Source organism: Helianthus annuus, unplaced genomic scaffold (genome assembly GCF_002127325.2).
Source record: "Helianthus annuus cultivar XRQ/B unplaced genomic scaffold, HanXRQr2.0-SUNRISE HanXRQChr00c011, whole genome shotgun sequence".
NCBI lineage: Eukaryota > Viridiplantae > Streptophyta > Magnoliopsida > Asterales > Asteraceae > Helianthus > Helianthus annuus.
Genome location: NW_023395527.1, coordinates 38,321 through 45,699, shown reverse-complemented (window position 1 = coordinate 45,699; position 7,379 = coordinate 38,321). Strand labels below are relative to the sequence as shown.

The 7,379-nt window shown below is 35.7% G+C and overlaps 1 long non-coding RNA gene across 5 annotated transcripts; it reads left to right on the top strand.

Moving 5' to 3' along the window:
* The first annotated feature begins 262 nt into the window (after positions 1-262).
* LOC110905830 lies at positions 263-5,023 on the top strand. Of its 5 annotated transcripts, none has more exons than XR_004887698.1 (7): positions 263-409; positions 1,770-1,848; positions 1,977-2,154; positions 2,295-2,364; positions 2,851-3,884; positions 4,108-4,707; positions 4,788-5,023. It is a non-coding gene; the product is annotated as an uncharacterized LOC110905830 (long non-coding RNA). The 5 variants fall into 5 exon arrangements; XR_004887700.1 differs by having other exon boundaries at positions 1,770-2,154; positions 2,851-3,403; positions 3,794-3,884; XR_004887701.1 differs by having other exon boundaries at positions 1,770-2,154; positions 4,108-4,274; positions 4,563-4,707.
* The last annotated feature ends 2,356 nt before the right edge of the window (positions 5,024-7,379 follow it).

Genomic DNA, 7,379 nt, shown 5'->3' with positions numbered 1-7,379 from the left:
ACCCTCACCCCACCACAACCCAAAAACCTAAACACCCCCCCCCCCCCAAATAAAAAAAAACTTTATGTTTAAACCCAAAGCAGGCCAAATTTTAAACAAGTAAACGCGGTCTATTTAAACGAACTAAACCCAATCTGTTTATACCAAATTCCCAAGCTAAACTCAATATGCTCAAACCCAAACTATAGGCCCAAATTTTAATAAAACATTCAAACCCAAATAAAAAAACTCAATAACAATCTTTGTTTAAGGTGGAGGGCAGTTAAGCAATAGGAAGAACACCGTACTGCAGCGTGACGACTGGACTCGTGCCGACGCAACAACAACAGCCTCGTCTCAACGAATCCGAATCGTATCACGTGATTAACTTATTGAGATCAACCTAGGGTTTCCATGAATCACTGACCAGGTATGGAATTGTTGTTTTACAAATTTAGATGATTAAAACTTAAGTGTTATTGTGTGATTTGCTGATTTTGAATGTTAAAAGGTTTGATAATTGAAACTATATATGTTTAGGTTTTATAGTTATTAGTTTTTGTTTATATAATAAGCAAGATGAAACTTTGTATGATATAGATTAATCATTAATGATAATCGAATAATTGAAACTTTGAATATTAGTGATGTGTTTTCGGTAGTTTTGGAGTCGTTTTTACTTGTTTTAAGCTTTTATTTATTAGATTGTCTAATTGTAGGTTCCGGTGCGAAAAATAAATGAAAACGAGCTAACACGATAAGTTAATTAAAAAAAAACAGACTTAATATGAAAAAAATGCAATTTAAAAAATCATGTTTATAATATATAACTAGGTTTAAAGAAGTTCGTCGCGTTGCGGCGAATTTCTTTTGTTATTTAGTTTGTGTTTACGTGTGTTTTGAAATCACTACGAGCGTGTTGCGAATGGAACTGCTGACAAGAATAAAAAGAAAATGTAGAAAAAAACACTAAAAGATAACCGAAAGAAAATCAACCAAAAAAGTTGTATGGTAACGATATTGTTCGTATGAAACCCCTGGTCAGAGATGAGCAAATTGTTCTGGGTATTGGTACCAAATTTGCCGAACCGAAAGATCTTAAGTACCAATTCGGTACCGACTTTTGGCGTTCCTGGTACCGGTTCACTACCGTTTTTCTACCTTCATATACAGGTACCGTAACCGATATTTTCAGTATCAGTACTGATTCTGTATCGGTTGGCACCGAGCTCATCCCTACCCCTGAAACTAAAAAAAGAAAAAATTAAAAGTCGAAGAAAATCAAGATAAAAAAGTTGTACGATACCGTTGTTCGTACGGTAACCGTGATCAGGGATGAGCAAATGGTACCGGGTAGCAGGACTGAATTTCCCGAACCAAAAGATTTCCAATATCCATTCGGCACCAACTTTTGACATTTTCTGTATTAGTGCCAGATTTTACCTTCATATACTGATACCGAACAGGTCCGTCCCGGTATTTTCGAAACCAATACTGGTTCGATACCGGTTGACACCAAGCTTATCCCAACCCCTGATGTTAAATAAAAGATTAAAGTTAAAAGGTAAAGAAAATAAGTATTATTATAATTATAATATTAAAATAGTAAAAGTATTAAAAAAACATATCTATCTATCTATAATCTATAATCTATAATCTATAATACTATATAATAGATCTCCTCTGTACCAAAAGGTAATTTCCCCATCAAATTTTAAGACAGCAGACAAAGAGTCATGGCTTCTTCTCTGATCTTTCATCACTTTCTCCCAATTTTACCCCCTATTCAGTGTGTTGCCCACAATGAAATCTTCAGCCAGGCGAACGAACAAGAATGCAACCATTCATCAATGAAGTTTTTATTACAAGGTAGGTCAAAAGTCCACAGTTATTGAATGCTACTAATGTGAAACCCTGTAAATTGAATTAAATCTGGTGCTCGCTCCTCCTTCGTTCTCTCTCTTTCTCTCAAATCCCCTAATGGAGTTCTGGTTCAGTGGAGTTCAAGAGACGTCAGCTGTAGCGCATCCGGTGCTGGATTTGTTTCTACGGCTAACAACGAACAGTAGCGGAGTGGGGTTCCGGTTAGTCGTACAGTCGGAACACCACTAACCCTAATTTCAATCGGTTCTTGGCGATGACCGTGGTTGTGGTGATCTCTGCATCCCATCACAGGTAACTTTAAATTCATTCATTTTATGTATGTGTTTGGTTATGCACTGAATTTTTGTCATCTATTGTTGGAATTACATGATGCTACGAGTTTGTGTTCATGATAGTTTCAATAAAGTTGAGTTGTATTGATTAAATTTCAGGGAGGTAATTCGTGTAGAATTCTGAATTGTATTCTAGCAGTCAAATCCTACAATGAGTGGAAACAAACAGGTACTCTTCTCATTTCATATCTTAGGTATTCTGCTTTAGTTCTTGCTCTGTTCAAGCAACACCAATTTGTTCATACACATCTTACTGTTTGGGGAAAAACTTCTCCATAGTGAATAAAAAGAGAATATTAATTGCTCTTGATTATCATGTCTACTTGATTGATGTAAAAGTATATTTTAGTGTTTAAAATGTCTTTTTATGTTGCTTTCAGTTTTGCTCATCTTGTCGAAACTCATTAGTTTTAATTGTTCATATGCTTTGCTTTGCTTCAGTTAAAGATGATAGACATACAATTGTTGTTGTGTTATTTTTAAACCTAAAGTTCAAACCAGCCTACTTGATTATTTAACGATAGTAGTCTCTAAGGCTACGAAATCATTATGGGTTTCCAAATGTTTACATGTGTTTTTAGTGACGAGGTTGCAAAACTGTTTCTGATTGTTTGATCCCTATTCTTTAGTTAAAAAATTTGTACTCATATTCCAGGTTGAAGTTGAGCAGGATCCAATAGGTTTTGATATAAATGCTTCTAAGCCGTTTTAGCCTATTTGGTCAAGGAAGTAGGGGAGATTTGAAAAAGGGATTGGGAAAGGTGGAGGCTATTGTATTATGGATTCAATAAAGGATGGGAGTTATTGATTAAGGGGCATTTTGGGGATTATGGGAAGTGGTTATTTATTGAACCAGGAATAATAGACAGTTAATGATGTTCTGTTAGAGGGTAAGGGTTACTTTGTTTTAGATGATTGGAAGGGTGTTTGGTTGTGTTATTTTGGGGATATATGCTTCTGCGGGTTGGAAATCAGTAGGTGGAATTATTGTCTTATATGGTTGGTTTGGCTACAAATGTTGGGTGTGTTTGCTGTGTTTTTGAGGGTGGTGTGATTGTTAAAGGCTGCAAGTTACTTGTGGAATTTGTTGGGAGATCAGGCAGATGCTAAGGGTCATTGCAATATGGAACTGGAGCAAATTGGCAGATGAGATTGTAGATTACATGTTGGATGGGCTGGGAGTCTAATGTGCCGGGGCTGCTGAATATGTATGCAAATTTGCTGGCTGTTGGTTTGTTTTTTTTTTCCTATTTTGTTTGCTTGTCTTTGAATTTGAGGGTGGTCGTTTGGCAAACGGGTCGGGTCAGGTCAGGTTCGGGTCAAAACAGGTCAATTAAAAAAAGTATTGTTTTGGTTTGGGTCAAAATGAGTTCGGGCCAGAACGGGTTTCGGGTCGGATAGGGTCGGGTCGTGTCGGGTTGGTAAAAATAATTTTTTTAAAGTGATTGTACATCAAGGGGCAATTTTGTCGGGTGAATAATGTACCTACTTTGTACAAAAAATATAAACAAGAATGAATATCAACAACTCTGATCTCATTGATAACTAATGAATTATTCTATCGATTAAAAAATACAAACAAGCATGAATATCAACAGCTCTGATCTCATTGATGCAAAGCTTGAAGAACATCAGTTATGTGGATCCAAACACTGTCCTGGATGCGGTCATCGACTTGAAGGAAAACCGGTACGTTAATTCAATCGTACGGATGATTAAAATTTAAATCTTTGGTAATATAATTCTTGAATTCCTCTCCTATATATTTAACACCAAAATAATTAATTCCCAGTTTTTTTTGCTTCATTTTGGTGTCAAGAACTAAACTCAAAAGGATTTTATAATTTTCTTGATTATTTCTTGGAAGTTTTATTTTACTAATTCATTTGTGGAGATGAATTAATATTAGCAGGATTGGATGGGTCTACCAGCAGGAGTGAAATTTGATCCGACGGACCAACAAATGATCAAACATCTTGAAGCCAAAGTTGAAGCCAAGAAGTTTAAATCGCACCCGTTGATTGAGGAATTCATCCCTACGATTGAAGGCGAAGACGGGATTTGGTTCGCGTCGAAACGGTTCGCATCGAAACGATTCAATTCGAAACGATACTGATCGAAACAGTACGGGTCAAAACAGTATTGGTCGAAACACCTTAATAGTGATTGCCACTCCCTCCACCCTAATGACATGATACTATTGGCTAGAGCATAGTTTTTGTAATTAATGCAGGCATATCATTTATTTATGGTATCCAAAAAAATTAATAAAATATGTGCTCTTAAATTTGTTCTACCCCCTCAGTTAGAAATAATATGCTTCCCATATTGACCCGCTATTTGACTTGATTGCTAATGCATCAACAGTTATTATTTTCACAAGGTAAAATAGGCGAATGGAAATGGAAGCGAACCCATACTAAATATGCATAATCTGAACGGGGTTGATATTGACCATGCTTCAAGACCAGCAGAATTCGGTCAAAGTTCTCAAATCACCATGGCTCCACAGGTCTATCATTCTCTTTTTTTTTCTTTGGATAATTCTTTTTGCATTTATATAAAATAACCAAATTATATTTATATATTTAGAGTCCATATGTGGAAAGCTCCAAAATTTTGCTGGTGTAGGAAATTTTCCTTTTCTAATGCCAATAACCTGGGGCCCAAAGAAACCAGTGAAGTTGCAGGGTTGAGGTGAAATGGTATAACTATAAATAGTGATCTCATTCTATTTTGAGTGAATTTTTAAGTTTTGATTGAATTCATGAAATTTGAGCTTTCTTAATGACATGGTTTTGTACTATTTTGATACATTTACAGATATTATGGTGTGGAAATCTTAACATGTATTTCTATATATTTATAAATCTATAAACACAAATCATTTTAAGCATTCTACTACTTTTGATTCATCCGGACACTTCACTTTTTTATTTCTTTAAAAATAAGAATCGTTCCACACCATTGCGAAAAAAGAAAGAAGGATGCTTAAAAAAGGAGCTGTGTATGGGTCAAAAGTAAAGAGAAGTAGCAGGAGCTGTGTATGATAAAGCTCACTATTTTTTTGTTGGTGTATTAATTACATAACCACTTTTAAATAGAAAATCACAAAAATCATACGAACATATGTACTTGATGTTTTAAGTCTTTGTCTTTACACCCAAATGTACCATTGTAAATTGTCGACCCGCCGCAACGCGGGCTCCCCACTAGTATATATATATATATATATATATATATATATATATATATATATATATAAATGAGATGGATTTGGGCTAGGTGGCATTTGATTTTGGCCATTTTTGCTGTTGTGGAAAGATATGGTGGAGGTGGATTTTGAGTTTGGGAGGGAATCCATTCTCAAATTCTCAATACACAAACAAAAAGCATTGGACACGGGATCCGAATAGGATACGTGTCACACAACGATATTTCAACGTATTATCGGTGGGCCCAGTGGGGAGTATCGTGACGTAGTTGATATCATCATAGTCAAACAACACAATTTAAATGCACAGCGGAAGCAAAAGATAAATATATTACAATCCGATATAATGAGTAATATCAAGTATTACAAATACGGAATGTAAAGGATCCACAGGCGGATCAAAATAAAGGGAAAACTTTGTTCAACAGACTTCAGGCATCTAAGCTTGCGAGACTTCTATTTGATGCTAGGAGAGACCAGCCTATTACGCGTAGTACCTGCACATAGTCTTTTTGGGAAAATACGTCAGTTTTCACTGGTAAATACAATTTAACTGACTCATGATTTTTCCAAAAATAAGTCCCTTAAATTCAGTATTTGACTTCATTAGGGTTTATTACACGTGTCAATAAATCATTGGACGTGATTTTACGAGGTGTTACAATTCGGTTCGACCAAATGATCCAAATGGATCCTTTATATCCTAATTTCATTACATCTCAGAACTCTTCATCTCTATTATCTTCTTCATAACCCTAATGCCGCTACGCATCATCTTCCGCAAATCCAAAAATCTTCTTCAGCAAATCAACTGTTGGTGCACCGAGTGTCTGCTGACTACGTCTTATCGAGTCTTATGTCTAGATAGGTTATACGAGTGCACAAACGTGATTAAATTAGGGTTGTTTAGGATAGAAATGGTCCTGGTCGTTTGGATGTTGTCTGGCCATTTGAAATACGCCTGACCGTTTGAAAGTGCTTGGTCGTTTGAAACATGTTCGTTTGAACATGTTATGTCTTGTTCAAACGGAAGGGCATGGGTCTATATATAGTAGTTCATTTCAAACGGTTAAGAGGGGATGTATGTGTGTGTGAGCGAAGGTGCTGCCGGATTTCTGTCAAAATCATTGTAAAAGCTCACAATCAGTAATAGAAAGAAAGATTGAAAGGAACAAGCTGTTTTTGACTTTGTTTACTTTGATTCCGCCTTTGTAAACTAAGATGAACTACTTCTACTGACGATTAAGGTCACCGGAACGGTCCAACAAGTGGTATCAGAGCTCAGGACGAGGAGTTCATACCAAATTCAGCTTGAAATCACCGGATTATCTTACTTCTACCTTTCTTTTTCTGATTTGAACTAGTTGTCACGGTTAAAATGGCTTGAAAAGCTCACATATCAAACGAAACACACTATTAACGAATCCTTGAAAGTTTTGAATCAAAATTCAACGTAAAAGTGATAAAAATGGATTAAAAACAGGGTTCCGTTTGAACAAAACATAGATGGTCCGTTTGAAAACACACCTTCCATTTGAGATTATCACTATCGTTTGAAACTATCGTTTGAAAACAGACCTTTCGTTTGAATAATCGTTTAAAACTGACATTCCGTTTGAAAAGAATGGATTTCGTTTGAACTTATCATTTGAAAGTGGTGTATCTTCAAATGATCAGGACAGCTATCGTTTGAAAAGCTTTCGTTTGGAACCATACCGTTTGAGTCTATTCCGTTTGAACTATACCGTTTGAACTATACCGTTTGAATCCATACCGTTTGAGACCATTTCGTTTGAAAGCATTCCGTTTGAATCTGTCATTTTTTTTAACCAAAAATATTTCTAAGTGTTTGTTGAATTTTCAGGTAATTCACAAATATAAGTTCATGGCGAAAGATGAACCTATTCCGTGGAAAGATGATCGTACTGAAGAGCAGAAGTATTGTTATCGGAAAATGATTGCTGAAAACA